Source organism: Mauremys reevesii, linkage group 4, assembly GCF_016161935.1.
Source record: "Mauremys reevesii isolate NIE-2019 linkage group 4, ASM1616193v1, whole genome shotgun sequence".
NCBI lineage: Eukaryota > Metazoa > Chordata > Testudines > Geoemydidae > Mauremys > Mauremys reevesii.
Window position 1 is genome coordinate 23,861,182 of NC_052626.1, and position 17,190 is coordinate 23,878,371.

Consider the following 17,190-nt stretch of genomic DNA (forward strand, 5'->3'; position numbering starts at 1 on the left):
GAAAAGCCAAAGAGGAGTTTGAAGAACGGCTAGCCAAAAACTCTAAAGGTAATAACAAAATGTTTTTTTAAGTACATCAGAAGCAGGAAGCCTGCTAAACAACCACTGGGGCCCCTTGACGATGAAAATACAAAAGGAGCGCTTAAAGATGATAAAGTCATTGCGGAGAAACTAAATGGATTCTTTGCTTCAGTCTTCACAGCTGAGGATGTTAGGGAGATTCCCAAACCTGAGCTGGCTTTTGTAGGTGACAAATCTGAGGAATTGTCACAGATTGAAGTATCACTAGAGGAGGTTTTGGAATTAATTGATAAACTCAACATTAACAAGTCACCGGGACCAGATGGCATTCACCCAAGAGTTCTGAAAGAACTAAAATGTGAAGTTGCGGAACTATTAACTAAGGTTTGTAACCTGTCCTTTAAATCGGCTTCGGTACCCAATGACTGGAAGTTAGCTAATGTAACGCCAATATTTAAAAAGGGCTCTAGGGGTGATCCCGGCAATTACAGACCGGTAAGTCTAACGTCGGTACCGGGCAAATTAGTTGAAACAATAGTAAAGAATAAAATTGTCAGACACATAGAAAAACATAAACTCTTGAGCAATAGTCAACATGGTTTCTGTAAAGGGAAATCGTGTCTTACTAATCTATTAGAGTTCTTTGAAGGGGTCAACAAACGTGGAAAAGGGGGATCCGGTGGACATAGTGTACTTAGATTTCCAGAAAGCCTTTGACAAGGTCCCTCACCAAGGGCTCTTACGTAAATTAAGCTGTCATGGGATAAAAGGAAAGGTCCTTTCATGGATTGAGAACTGGTTAAAGGACAGGGAACAAAGGGTAGGAATTAATGGTAAATTCTCAGAATGGAGAGGGGTAACTAGTGGTGTTCCCCAAGGGTCAATCCTAGGACCAATCCTATTCAATTTATTCATAAATGATCTGGAGAAAGGAGTAAACAGTGAGGTGGCAAAGTTTGCAGATGATACTAAACTACTCAAGATAGTTAAGACCAAAGCAGATTGTGAAGAACTTCAAAAAGATCTCACAAAACTAAGTGATTGGGCAACAAAATGGCAAATGAAATTTAATGTGGATAAATGTAAAGTAATGCACATTGGAAAAAATAACCCCAACTATACATACAACATGATGGGGGCTAATTTAGCTACAACGAGTCAGGAAAAGATCTTGGAGTTATCGTGGATAGTTCTCTGAAGATGTCACGCAGTGTGCAGAGGCGGTCAAAAAAGCAAACAGGATGTTAGGAATCATTAAAAGGGGATAGAGAATAAGACTGAGAATATATTATTGCCCTTATATAAATCCACGATGCACGCCCACATCTCGAATACTGTGTACAGATGTGGCCTCCTCACCTCGAAAAGATATTCTAGCACTAGAAAAGGTTCAGAAAAGAGCAACTAAAATGATTAGGGGTTTAGAGAGGGTCCCATATGAGGAAAGATTAAAGAGGCTAGGACTCTTCAGTTTGGAAAAGAGAAGACTAAGGGGGGACATGATAGAGGTATATAAAATCATGAGTGATGTTGAGAAAGTGGATAAGGAAAAGTTATTTACTTATTCCCATAATACAAGAACTAGGGGTCACCAAATGAAGTTAATAGGCAGCAGGTTTAAAACAAATAAAAGGAAGTTCTTCTTCACGCAGCGCACAGTCAACTTGTGGAACTCCTTACCTGAGGAGGTTGTGAAGGCTAGGACTATAACAATGTTTAAAAGGGGACTGGATAAATTCATGGTGGCTAAGTCCATAAATGGCTATTAGCCAGGATGGGTAAGAATGGTGTCCCTAGCCTCTGTTCGTCAGAGGATGGAGATGGATGGCAGGAGAGAGATCACTTGATCATTGCCTGTTAGGTTCACTCCCTCAGGGGCACTTGGCATTGGCCACTGTCGGTAGACAGATACTGGGCTAGATGGACCTTTGGTCTGACCCGGTACGGCCTTTCTTATGTTATTATGTTCTTATACTAGCTCTCTCACATGTAAGAAACATATGCCTCATACCTCAGTACTAGTAGTAATGGCCGTTAACCTCAATTATATCTAACCAGAACTAGATAACTAGTCCCTTGAAAACAAGAAATCACTCACTAGAAGGAAAATATATTTGAAAGAAAAGGCAGATCAGACAAAAATTTAAACCCTTAAACATCTTCCATTCTGTAAAAGACAGAACCAGGATCAACCCCTTTCCCCCCCCCAAGGGCTGTTTTTGTTCCTAACTAGTCCTACTAGTGGAGTATTCATTTCTTTTCTTTTTTCTTTTTCTTTCTTCAGCTTACTTTCAGTTCTCTGATACTCGTCCTCTCTCACATACTTTAAGCAGCTTTTAGCTATCTTCTCCACAACCAGTTCCCATTTTCCTTTCTGTGCTACTTATGTCACTGCAGGGGTTTTTGTTTGTTTGTTTTTTTCCTCTCTGCTCCCAAACTGCCCAAATCCACTGCCTTGGAACTCTCTGCTTCTAATATTCCATCCTTTCTCTTGTTAAAGGTGCATCACCCAGAACATTCTGCCCAATATTTGAATAGCTGTGGAGGGAAAAAAAATACCACTTCCCTTGTAACCCAAACACTTATTATATATTAAAACCAGTGTTTTTGTTTACCACGGGCTTTAAAATATATAAACTAGGCAGTTTTAGAAATAGTTAAGCATTTGTGAATTGCTTATAAATGAGTTCAGATATCAGACATTTATACACTATAGGAAAATAAAGTCACTGGTTTTAAGACAAGACTCTTCTCTTGGATCACTCTCTTAATGGCTATTAGAGGCCCACATAAGCTGTTGAATAAATTCTGCTAACTCAGTGTAGCAGGTGTTACCTCTACCTGGAAATGACATTCTACTGATTGAGTTAAGACAAGAGAGATCTTGGAGGGGGAAACCCTGGGGTAAGCTCAGGGTGGAAATTTAGGTTAGTCAGAACATAAGAATGGCCATACTGGGTCAGACCAAAGGTCCATCTAGACCAGTATCCTGTCTTCCGACGTGGCCAATGCCAGGTCCAGGTGCCCCAGAGGGAATGAAGAGAATAGGTAATCATCAAGTGATCCATCCCGTGTTGCCCATTCCCAGCTTCTGGCAAAGTATCTCAGGTACAGATTGAATTATTGTTAAAGCTAAACCATAGGAAGGATGTTTGTCATCTTGAGTCCCTCCATTGACTTCCTTCACCTCTGCACCAAACAAGATTTTTGTCTTTAGCATTAAGGCTCTTCACAACTTAGCCAGCCTTTATTTGCTACCCATCAACTTCTGTTAAATATCTTTGTACTTTCTCACATACCACCCTTTACATGTGGTAAAAATCCCAGATATAATCTGTATAGCTGCTACTTTATTCTCCTTCAGCTCTCCCCTTAAGATTCACCTCTCCCATGATGACTACCAAATTCTGTCTACTGATTGTGGCTAGGCAGGTGATGAATTGCTTATACTGTCACTTTTTCTCTGCCTTCCTTTTCTTTCTCACTTACTCTTACTTCCTTCTTGGTAGTCCATCGATCCGATGATGACAAATCTGTGCAGATCATCTATTGTTGGTCTCATGGTGTGCCCTCTGATGACTGTACAAGCCAGTTCTAGAGGTGCACATTTTGCTGCAGATGGTGCATGGGAAGTTCGCGGTCAGTGGATTGTGCGCTGCTGATGCTCTGTGACTGCACAGGACCTGTGCGTGAAAGCTTTTTAAGTGGTAGAGCCGTTGCACGGGAGCAATCCCACTCTCTCGACCTTAGAAGCCAGAACCAATGGTACAAAAAATCGTCACGACTGGTAACTTCTTTAGTTGCAGTGGATGGCCTTGACGTCTTTCGTGCCTCGTCAAGCCCTTCGCTGTCCACAAAGCGTTGCAGAACCGCCTTCTTGGCCATTGGATCTTAGTGATCTCTTTCACCCAGTCTGCCAGAGCTGACGTTGCATGCAGGGTAGGCATATCTCTAATTCACTGAGGGTTTGAGTCCCATCAGTTACACTCACCTGGTTTAGCCGGCCTGTCGAAGCCGTTGCCCGGGGTGTGGCCACTGCGCATGCTGCAGCTACTTGGAGCCACAAGTGAGAGCTGAGTGACAGGTGGGGACCAAAGTGGACGGACCACCCCCAAAGGGGTATGACAAGTCCCCCCATCAGAGGTACTACCCCTCCCTGGGCACCCCATACACCCCACTTACTCTTACTAATTGCCCCATTTCTGCTATTCTTTACCCTACTTCAAACCCAATTAATAAAAATCAAAGAAAACAAAACACATAACTAACAAAGCTGCACCAATTCTCCACCATGTTAATTTGCTTATATGTTACATCCTTCTCCCTCTACCTGTCATGTTCATGGTTTATAGGCTATAAGTCCTCCAGAGCAAACATTTTCTTTTATCTTTGCTTGTACCATACTGAGCACAGTAGGGCCCTGGTTTTTGCAGCCACCTCACATTGCAAACTCATTTCTAATTTGTTGTCCACTATCACCCATAAATCATTATAATTATGTATAACTGTTCTAGCAACAACACTCATCTGATAAGTTGTACCCTTTATTTCCCTTGTATGTAGTTTACACACACACACACACACACACACACAGAGTCTACTTTCCTTACTTACACAAGTAGTCCCACTTAAGTCAATGGGTTTGATATGCCTCCCAGTAGTTAACCCTGATTTAGGTTGCACTAAAAGATGGGAGAAGAATCAGGCACTAGAGGACTACTTGAGTGAGAAAAGGGAGCATCATTTATTTAATGTGTGAAATTATATCTAAGCAAAATTATTATTGTTTATTGGATTATGAATCTGAAAGACAAATGCAAATACATAAACTCATGCACGATTTCCCCCTCTTTTTGATGGACGAAGATTTGTAATTGTGCTTTCCTAATTCACCGAACTTCATTTTTCCATTTGGTGTCCAGAATATATCTGTCCATGTGATAGGTGTGTTGAAGTCTCAAAGAGCCAAATCACACTGAATACGGAGGCCCAAAACACTGAAAAATAATGTGTATCAACTGGGTGGAGAGTCCACACAGGGTGATTTCAAAACTGGGAAGGTGGTGGGGGTCATGGCTAGTGTGGTCAGTAAATATATCCACATATGCAACAGCATGCAGCTGGTACACATACCTATTGCCTGCAGTAATGGCAGTGCTCCTGAGCCCCACACTTGGGCATCTATTTACATGGTTATGCACTCTGGGTCTGATCCTGCAAGCTGCTGAGCCATTCACTCCCATTAAAGTCAGTGGGAGTTGATGGCACCCAGCATGAAAGATTAGACCTTGAACCAGCATTTCACCATAAGAGAGAAGAATTACTGACTGAAACTACTAATATTAAACATTTAGAAAAAAATGAAGGTAAGTTAATGCAGTCCCATGACAGCCTGAGGGCAGCAGAATTTCCTATGCCAAACTAATCATGTTTCTACTAGACAATATATACAGTACTGTGCCTGTTAACACAAAATGAATACTTACGCCAACAGCTGTCACATGTAACGAAATATGGTATTTTAGCAAATTATCACATAATTCTAAGCATGAAAAGTATTTAAATATAGAAGTGTAGTTTACTTTTCAGTGTGCTAATATTTTTTGTTGAAATACCCATTTGGAAATGCCAACAATTTTCAAGAAACAGCTGTGGGTTATAAACTCTTTGGAATGGGAAGTGTCTTTTTGTACTGTGCTTATTCAGAGCCTATAACAATGGGGTCCTGATCCATATAAAAGCATTTTGTAATGCAACATAACCTTTGGAATTTAATGCAGTTTCATATTATTAAGGCAAATAGCCTAGGACTCTATAGTTTTCAAACTGTCATCTGTAGAGCACTTCCAGGTGGAATTGTTTCTGTGATGAAGCATCTATCTGTTTCCAAGCAGGGACATTTTTCTCCAGTTGAAGCTCAGTCCCTGATTGGTGGGGTTTTTTGGACCAGCCAATCTCAAAAACCCAAGCACCTCTCTGCACCTCACCTAAGCCTCTCTTTTCAGAAGTTTGTCCTTCAGATGGGCAGGACTTAGAGATTTTGGTTCTTCCGTTAGTCCAACCCAAAAAGCAGTGGGTCTTCGACTATAAAGCCCTTTGATGTAGAGTTCATGGCCTGTTTTTTTCCAAGCGCCCACTCATTTTGAGTGCATTAGGTTTGGGGCACTCACTTTGAGGCACCTGGGATCTGATTTTTAGAGGTGGTCTGCAGCTTTGAAAATTTGATCCTAGGTGTTTCACACTGAATACTGAAAATTAGTGGATACTTTCGCAAGTGTAGGTCCACCAGGGCCTGATATGGCCCAGTGGATGCTGACATACTATGTGCCAAAGCACTGATGATGTGTAGTGAAGTTACACAGGAAATCCAACATCAGTAGAAAAAGGGGAAAATCAGAGCTTGACCTTGTTTCCTTATCATCCATTGGGGATCCCAGATTTTCTAATCATTTCAGGAGAAATGATTTAGCTGAATAAGCACCATACAGTTCCCTGTGATTGGCAAACATATTTTTGAATCTGGACTCTCCATAGAATTCTTTCTGACAGCAACCCACCTCTACCAGCTGAAACATATGGATACATCTACAAACAAGGTAGCCGGCTTTTTTGGGGGGTGGGAGAAGATGAGAATTTCAGAGTTCAAATGATTGATGAAATATGTTACTTGGAATCAAGTATCTGAAGGATTGAAAACGTGTGTGTATAGCACAAAATCTGCTAATGTATCACATGAAATCTAACACATCATGAATTAGCAGGGAAACAGAAGCTGGTTAATACAAACAGGCATTTTTATTGACAGATTATTCCTCACTCTCCAGTTTAGAATAAAGCATAATCTGCCAGTACTAATGATGTGGAAAAATATATGAAAACTGCTTCTCCTTTTACTTCTTATTAAATTGGGTTCTTGAGATGGAATCCATGAAGGGAATTAGGCATTGCAGTGCTGAGCATCATGGTGCCTATCGCTTACAAGAGACCTTTTGCATAAAGCATATTCAAGTTACATTATATTCACACTCATTAGCATACTTCCATAAAACATATGGAGTGCAACGTCACAGCAATTCACAAAAACCAGCATGCGAGGTGGGGAGCCACCTAAGGTAGAAGAAGGAGGTGGTAGTGCCACTGTCCATCTAATAACTTTCAGCACGATGGTTCAACTCAGTTCAATTCCCCCTCTCTCTGCCATAGGGAGAAGAAATTATTTAAACAGAGTTCTCCCCATTCTCATTAAAGTTCTCTAACCCCTGAGCTATGGGATATTCCAATATAGGGAGTCCCTCAGTCTCTCCTGTTGAAGCCATTTCACTGTCAATAATGAAAGAGTGACTGGGGCAGGAGGACTGAATCCAGGGTCTCCTACATTGGTGCTCTAACTCCTGGACCACAGTGTCAGTCTCACATGTATTTTCTCTCTTGCCCTCTGGCCCAATGACTGTTCCACTGTCATTAAATACTTAGTCATTAGGCCAGAGCAAGAGCTAGAGAGAGAGACTGTAGTCTGTGGTTAGAGTACCCACCTGGGAAGTGTGAGACCCTGGGTCGGGTCCAGTCCCTCTATTCCAATCACTCTTTCATTATTTATCTACAGTAGAACTGCTTCAACAAGTTACACTGGGGGAGCCCTACAGCACAATATCCCATAGCTCAATAGTTAGAGGATTGTAACACATATGGCAATTTCTTGCAATATGCTTGGAAGCCATTATTGTGGTACAGGATTGTATGTAAACTCTCTAGGGAGGACATGTGACAGAGGTGAGACCTAGGAGTTCAAAAGGCTATACTGAAAATGTGCCAGACATAGGCAGCTAGAGGGAAGCATCAGTGTGCAAATTTTAGACTCAGAGAGGGTCTATATTTTAGTTACCTGGGGAACTTTTACAGTGGAAAATTAGGTGTCTACTGGGTTAGGCAGCAGCCAAGCAGAAGTTTTTGGGATCGCAGTGGTGCCATGCCAGTGATGCAGGTGCCTAATTCTGGAATGTAGCTGCCTACATTGCTTTGTGGACTATACCCTCTCTGTTTAAGGACATATATATTTTGGCCTCAAACGTAAATATAATGTATACACAGAAATAATGTGAAAAACAACCAATTAGACTAGAATAATCTATATGTATATTCATAATTAGGGAATATTAATATTTATATATAATATTGTTGCTTTAGAAGCTAAGAATACCTGTCTGAGGCTTATTAACAGTTTATATTAGAACCCTGGGATCAAAGTAAAACTGTTCCTGAAATCTCAGAATGGCAAAATTGCTCCATGATTACATTCCCTATTCATAGCTCAGTGCTTATAGTACGGAACAGCAAATCTGTCTCAGACGACTGAGAAAATAACCACAAATCCTAACATTGAACAAAATAAAATGCTTTACAGAGCCACCCATCTTCAGAAAGGTTGTAATTGTTTTGGATGTGGTAGAGAAAGAGAGAATGAGATTAGAAGATTGGAGTAATATTCATGTAAAATAAATTATTTCCAATCCCAATACAATACAGATGGCTTTCCTGCTGCCTATGCTTTATGCTTTTAATTGCTATAGTTAATTGCTGTAAAACTGCATTAGATAAGGTTCGGGATAAAGGTCAGGCCAATACATTCTAAAATATTTTAAACAATTCATTGCAAAAAGATCTAAAACTTTTATATGGTAAAGTCAAGCAATTTCTATTATAAACAGGAATTCTTTAGGGAACAGAATTGTCCATTTGGGTGTTCATTTATCCCCTACAATCATGACTTAACAGAGGCATAGAAAAGAAAGGGTGTTAATTAGCCAGTCCAAAAAGAAGTTAGGATTAATCTTAAAAATTGATTGACTCTGAAAACTGTCCTTTGGTGTAGGTTTTACTTTAAGGATTTCACTAATATAATAAAACTATCTAGGCATTGTTATTATGCTCATCACCATGGTAACTAGGTGCTAAAATCAGTCTTTGAGCCAAATTCTGCTGGATGAGAAAAAGGTTAAGAATAAAAATGTATCCCTTTTTGGGTATAGCATCACATAAGAATCATCATTTTGATATTCACTGGGGATTGAATTGGTACCTCCAGGGCTAAAGCAGAAGCTTCTGCATCTTGAACTAAAGGATTTGCTCTTCTAGTTGCCCCCTTAACGAACAGATATCATTTGTGGACTGAACAGAGAGTGAACTACAACCACTTGCCTTCACCCTAAAGCCAAGCACTGCTGCTTTACAGACATATTTCTCTAATTCTGTGTCTAGACTCTATGGTGATAGAGCGCATTATAGATAGATTAGATAATGGAATTTCTGTTAAAATCTTCAACAGTTAATGTCAAGGAAGAATTATTCTAATTAGAAGTGCCAAGGAATGCTAATTCAGATCTAGAAAACTGAGTTACTAAATAGTATCTATAGAAAATTCATTTGTGATTAATCTAACTGACCACTAGATGTCAGAATTCCATCAAAAGAGTATTTTACATAGCAAACAAACAAATAAAAGGTTTCAGAGTAGCAGCCCTGTTAGTCTGTATCCGTAAAAAGAACAGGAGTACTTGTGGCACCTTAAAGACTAACAAATTTATTTTAGCATGAGCTTTCGTGAGCTACAGCTCACTTCTTCGGATGCATAGAATGGAACACACAGACAGGAGATATTTATACATACAGAGAACATGAAAGTATGCATACCAACAGGAAAAGTCTAATCAATTGATTAGCTCATCTCAATTGATTAGACTTTTCCTGTTGTTATGCATACTTTCATGTTCTCTGTCTGTATAAATATCTCCTGTCTGTGTGTTCCATTCTATGCATCCGAAGAAGTGAGCTGTAGCTCACGAAAGCGCATGCTAAAATAAATTTGTTAGTCTTTAAGGTGCCACAAACAAACAAAAAAATCCCCTAATGGCCATTTATCTTGCCATCAATTCTTCAGAACTTCCTATTGAGTTCAGTGGAGAGTTCCAGGTGCAGATCAGTGGCAAGGTGTGGCTTAAGGAAGCTAGTTTAAGTGTAAGAAAGAAGTGGAAGTACAGCAGTTATTTAAGTAGAATGAGCAAATTATCTTGCATTACTTGATATAATAAAATCAATAATTTTCATCATGATTTTGCCTCTGTGTCACTGGACTGGGAATCAGGAGAGCTGGGATGAATTTCCAGTTCTGTCAAGTCATTCCCCTCTCCATGCTTCAGTTTCTCCACCTGTAAAATGGATTTAGAGATACCTACCTGCCTTTGTAAAGTGCTTAGAGATCTATGGATGATAAGTAAGTATTAATAAAAGCAAAATAGCCTGATCAGAATAAATATCTGAAACACGATTTTCCATATTTTCCATACACCATATTCACAAGGTGCATCTTACTTAATAATTTGTGGGCATAAGAGGAAACCACTATGTTGAACACTTTTTCGAATGTGCTGTTTCAACCATCACAAAGCCTTTGGAACACAATTTCTAATAAAATGATTACTCTGATCTTTATTATATTAATGTCAGTTGATCAAAATAGCTGTGCTAATGAAACTCCAAGACACATTCATAACAGAGAGAAATATACATGTAGATGTGACTGGATAATTCAGTGGATTCTTAATGGGACACAGAGTCTTTTGCTTGTATGTTGCAGGACCAAATCTAGATCACAGGTCAGTAAACTATGTAAAGTTGTTCTATGGTTTATGTGAAATTAGTTGGTGATCACAGAGCAGAAAGTCATCAATAGCTCAGTAATCACCACCTTAATGGACTTAAAGTTTAGCCTTGTGGACAGTGTCAGCAAAGAGGCCAAGGACTGAATGAGCCTGGCAAATACATACATCTCTCACTTCCAGGAGTGGTCCTTTAAGGTGGATATTAAAGCACATTGATTGGGTAGTCTGGAGAATTTTATCCAACACTATTGCAGCTGTTCTGTATATAAGTATATGACTTCATTCCCCATGACTGTCCAATAGACTGTCACTTTCCTGTAAACCAACTTACACACTATGGTGTGAATATACCCTTCTCCACAGATGATGATTAAAATTATCTCTATTGTGGTTTATTTACCTTGGGCTGAATCCCTCCATGTGAGAGGTACATACAGCTCTCCTTGTCTTCACTGGGAGTTGGGAGTAGGCATCTGTATCTGAGGGTAGGATTTCACCATATATTAATATGTGTATATTTTATATATATAATTGCATAGATTTATAGTAATTTGGGAGTGCTTGTAGATGCCAGTCAGGACAGGGAAATACAGAGGGATCTAGAGAGATTAAAAATATGGACAGAAACCTAACAAAATGAAATTCATCTTGGAAAAATGCAAGCAAATACATCTGGGCAAATAGAATCCAAAACCTGCATATTTAATAGTAGGGAGTAAGCTGGAAGGCAATATTGTTGAAAGATACCCAGAGGAGAGGATGGACAGTTAGGTAAACAAGAATTTGCAATGGCTAATACCAAGAAAAAATTAATAAAAATTATTATTATTAGGGCTGTGAAGTGATTAAAAAAAATCATGTGATTAATCATACTGTTAAACAATAATAGAATACCATTTATTTAAATATTTTTGGATGTTTTCTACATTTTCAGCTATATTTATTTCAATTATAGCAGAATACAAAGTGTACAGTGCTCACTTTATTTTTTTATTACAAATATTTGACTGTAAAGAACAAAATAAATAGTATTTTTCAATTCCCCAATTACAAGTACTGTAGTGCAATCTCTTTATCATGCAAGTTGAACTTACAAATGTCGAATTATGTACAAAAATATAACTGCATTCAAAAATAAAACAATGTAAAACTTTAGAGCAACCTTTCAGAATTATTGTGCCAAGTTCACTGTAATTTAAGGTTTTGCATGCCAGTAATACATTTTAATGTTTGTAGAAGGTCTCTGTGTCTATATAATGTAAATAAACTATTGTTGTATTTAATGTAAATAAGGTTTTTAAAATATTTAAGAAGCTTCATTTAAAATAAAATTAAAATGCAGATCTTATCAATGTAGTGTGATCCTTGCCTGGGATCCTTCTCTGGAGTTCCATCTGCTGGCCCTGCTCAGCCCTCTGCCCGCAGCGGGCTGAGCAGGCCGGTGGCAGGCTGAGTGGGGCTGGCATGGGGGCTGAGTGGCTCAGTCTGCTGCCAGTCTGGGGTGCCGGCTGCCAGTCGGGGTCCCAGCTGCCGGCCCCACTCAGCCTCCTGCCGGCCTGGGTGAGCAGAACCCCAGGCTGGTAGCGGGCTGAGAGGGGCCGGCGGCCGGGATCCTGGCTGGCAGGAGCTGGCGGATGGAACCCCAGACCGGCAGTGGGCTGAGTGGCTCAGCCTGCTGCCGGTCTGGGGTCCTGGCCACTGGCCCCGCTCAGCCTGCCGCCAGTCTGGGTGAATGGAACCCCACGCTGGCAGCGGGCTGAGTAGTGCCAGCGGGTGGGACCTCAGACCGGCAGCAGACTGAGCCACTCAGCCCGCTGCCAGTCTGAGATTCTGGCCACTGGCCCCACTCAGCCCGCTGCCAGCTGAGTGAATGGAACCCCAGACCGGCAGCGGGCTGAGCGGGACTGGTAGCTGGAACCCCAGACAAGGATCCCAGGCCCTGCTCAGCCTGCTGCCAGTCAGGGCTAAACGGGGCCGGTGGCCGGGACCCCAGACCGGCAGCGGGTTGAGCCGCTCAGCCCACTGCCGGTCTGGGGTTCCATCCGCCAGCTCCTGCCAGCTGGGATCCTGGCCGCCGGCCACCCACAGCCCGCTACCAGCCTGGGTTTCTGCTCACCCAGGCCGGCAGGAGGCTGAGCAGGGCCGGCAGCCAGAGCCTCAGACTGGCAGCAGGCTGAGTGCTGCTGGAACCCCAGACTGGCAACGGACTGAGCCACTCAGCCCGACGCTGGCCCTGCTCAGCCCGCCACTGGCTGAGTGAATGGAACCCCAGGCTGGCAGCTGACTGAGTGTCTCAGCCCGCCACCACTCTGGGGTTCTGGCTGCCAGCTCCTGCCAGCCGGGGTCTCAGCCGCTGGCCTGCTCAGCCTGCTGCCAGCCTGGGGTTCCCTGGTGGTCCCCAGGCCAGAAGCGGGTGCTGAGTGGGGCCAGCGCCTGGGACCCCGGCTGGCAAAGGGGCAGCAGCCAGAACCCCAGAGCGGCGGTGGGCTGAGCCACTCAGCCCGCCACTGCGTGCCATCAAAAATCAGCTCATGTGTCACCTTTGGCATGCGTGCCGTAGGTTGCCAACCCCTGCTTTAGAGCCTACAAGTCCACTCAGTCCTATTTCTTGTTCAGCCAATCACTCAGACAAACAAGTTAGTTTACATTTGCAGGAGATAATGCTGTCTGCTTCTTGTTTACAATGTCACCTGAAAGTGAGAACAGGCGTTTGCATGGCACTGTTGTAGCCTGTGTCACAGGATATTTACATGCCAGATGAGCTAGAGTCATATGTCTCTTCATGCTTCAACCACCATTCCAGAGGACGTGTCCATGCTTATGACGGGTTCTGCTCAATAACAATCCAAAGCAGTGCAGACAAACGCATGTTCATTTTCATCATCTGAGTCAGATGCCACCAGCATTTTTTTTTTTTGGTGGTTTGGGTTCTGTAGTTTCTGCAATGGAGTGTTGCTCTTTTAAGACTTCTGAAAGCATGCTCCACATGTCATCCCTCTCAGATTTTGGAAGGCACTTCAGATTCTTAAACCTTGAGTCGAGTGCTGTAGCTATCTTTAGAAATCTCACAGTGATACCTTCTTTGCATTTAGTCAAATCTGCAGTGAAAGTGTTCTTGAACAACATGTGCTGAGTCATCATCCGAGACTACTATAACACGAAATAAATGGCAGAATGAGGGTAAAATAGAGCCGGAGACATACAATTTTCCCCCAAAGGGTTCAGTCATAATTTAATTAACACATTATGTTTTTTAACAAGCATCATCAGCATGGAAACATGTCCTCTGGAATGGTGGCTGAAGCATGAAGGGGCATACAAATGTTTAGCATACCTGGCAATGCCGGCTACAAAAGTCCCATGTGAATGCCAGTTCTCACTGTCTGGTGACGTAAATAAGAAGTGGGAAGCATTATCTCCTATAAATGTAAACAAAATTGTTTGTCTTAGCAATTGGCTAAACAAGAAGTAGGACTGAGTGGACTTGTAGGCTCTAAAGTTTTGCATTGTTTGAGTGCAGTTATGTAACAAAAAAATCTACATTTGTAAGTTATAATTTCATGATAAAAAGATTGCACTACAGTACTTGTAGGAGGTGAATTGAAAAATACTGTTTTTTTGTTTAACATTTTTACAGTGCAAATGTTTTTAATAAAAAATAATAATATAAAGTGAGCACTGTACACTTTGTATTCTGTGTTGTAATTGAAATCAATATATTTGAAAACGTAGAAAAACATCCAAAAATATTTAATAAATTTCAGTTGGTATTCTATTATTTAACAATGTGATTAATAATGATCTTTTTGAGTTAATCATATGAGTTAACTGTGATTAATCAACAGCCCTAATAATTATTATTATGAATAACAATAATAAATCCAATATAATTTCAGGGCTGCATGTGGAGAGGCATCAAATGATGGAGCAGTGAGGCAGTAATCCTCCTTTGTATGATTCTGATATAACTACCTGGAATACTGAATTCAGTACTGGGAACCTTACTGCCGGAAAGATACTGAAAAACTGGATGGAATTCAGAGAAGATTGATTCAGATATGAGGAGGCTAAAGCCACGGAACTGATTTATGAAGAAAGATTAGGATGGAGAAATATGCAGTCAAGCTAAGATCTGGATCAATTGTGTTCAAATATTTGGATTGTGCCTTAGTAAGAGCTGGAGCTGCAGCAACAGATTCATTATGGTTTGACTGCTCATTGCTACTGAAAATACTGCCTGAAAATGGCAGGAGGCTGGAGAAATGTGGCATCCTGTCTCTATCAAGAAGGAAGAGGGAAGAGCCAGTTCTCATCCAGGTCAAACTTCTTCACAGTGCAACACAGGAACATGGGGGAAGTGAACATGAAGTATTTATCTACATTACAGGGATTAAGGTTTGTATCACTCTCACTGGGCCAGGTTCCTCAAAGGAAGTTCTCCAAAGCTTTGCCTGCATCTGAAACAAGTGCATGGACTTCACTGGGGAAAAGAGAGAAATATTCAAAGATATTTTCTTTTTTCATGGAGGTAATATTAAATGCTTATGGATCATTTGTCACAACTGAAGTAAAAACAAGTGCATAGGGGAGAAGAAGCTCAAAAATAAGGAAGTGTGAACTGTATCATTATCCCATCAATCAATGTAAATTCCATAACGGACATTCATTTCTATACAAATCATGCAGAGGCACTGCTCCCCTCACCACCTCCCACTTAGTAAAATACACCTCACCAAACCACACACATCCCAAAGCATAAGTATGGCCATACTGAGTCAGACCAATGGTCCATCTAGCCCAGTATCCTGTCTTCCAACAGTGGCCAATGCCAGGTACTTCAGAGGGAATGAACAGAATAGGAAATCATCAAGTGATCCAATCCGTGTCGCCCACTCCCAACATCTGGCAACAGAAGCTAGGGACACTCAGAGCATGGTATTACATCCCTGCCTATACTGGCTAATAGCCATTGCTGGACCTATCCTCAGGAACTTACCTGGTGTTTTTTTCATTATAGACATAGTATCAATCTGACATTAAAATGATGTCCATGTAATAAAGAATTAATAGCTAAGTTATGTCAACAGTCCATTCTACAGGTACCCAGAATCCCCCAAGAAGAAATGACCCCACAGAGGCATTTTTTCTTGTTAAATATTTACTACCATAGCCTAGGGAGGAAAGGTCATAATGTCAAGTAGCAAGAACTCCTTCCGCTCAACTTCTACTCTTGACTTCCTGATAAATTTGTGTTGTGATAAATGAAAGGGGGGCAGGGGTAAGTCCCTTTTACGGACACCCAGCCAGCCAGTTAGCTATAAAATCCCTCTTAGTAGTTGTTCTCTACTTGCTTTACCTGTAAAGGGTTAAAACACCTTCCTGCATAGGTAAAAGAAAGGGAGTGGGCACCTGACCAAAAGAGCCAATGGGAAGGCTAAAACTTTTTAAAATTGGGAAAAAACTTTCCCTATTTTCTGTCTGTCTGTTGTTCTCCGGAGAGAGAGAGCAGAGCAGCAATGCTGTATGAAAAATCATCAGATCACACCTAGAAACTACTCGTTTGAAACCTCAAATATGTAAGTAGATCAGGAAATGTCTAGGAAGACACAATTAGGTTTATTTCTTTTTATTTCTTTATGGCTTGTGGACTCCTCTGTGCTAAACCTAAATGCTTTTGTTTTGCTTGTAACCTTTAAGCTGGACTGCAAGAAGGTCATTCTTGATGCTGAATTTTTGTAAGTGTTTTTTTTAAATCTAGCAATAGCCTGAGTTTTCAAATGTATTTCTTTCTTTTTGTTTTTAATAAAATTTACCTTTTTTAAGAATAGGATTGGGTTTTGTGTCCTAAGAGGTTTGTGCACATGTTGTTTAATTAGCTGGTGGCAACAGCTGATTTCCTTTGTTTTCTTTCTCAGCTCTTCCCCTTGGGGGGTGGGGGGGGGTGAAAGGGCTTGAGGGTACCTCACAGGAAGGAATTCCCAAGTGCGACTTCCTGGGTTCTCAAAGGGGTTTTTGCACTTGGGTGGTGGCAGCATCTACCCATCCAAGGTCAGAGAAAAACAACCTTGCGAGTTTAATACCAGCCTGGAGTGGCCAGTATTAATTTTTAGAATCCTTGCGGGCCCCCCACCTTCTGCACTCAAAGTGCTAGAGTGGGGAATCAGCCTTGACATGTGTCATGCAGCATTCTTTACACTCATGCATTAAGTATATAATAAAAGAACTGAAACTATACTGTTCATTACAGTGGTCTTGTTACAACTCTCCCAGCACAAAATACTTACAAATAATTCCAGAAGCAGTTAATGCTAACCCACTCCAGCCCAGCCCATTGCTTTCTCTTCTAGCTATCTGAACCTTCCCCATCCCTGTATAACCCCCCCATGCCACCCCATTCGAACCCATCCCATCCTATCCCCACATAACCCATTCTAACAAAACCCATCCCATTCCATTCCAAACTCTTGTATAGCAACCCACCTATCTCCAGTCCATTCTACAGGTACCCAGAACC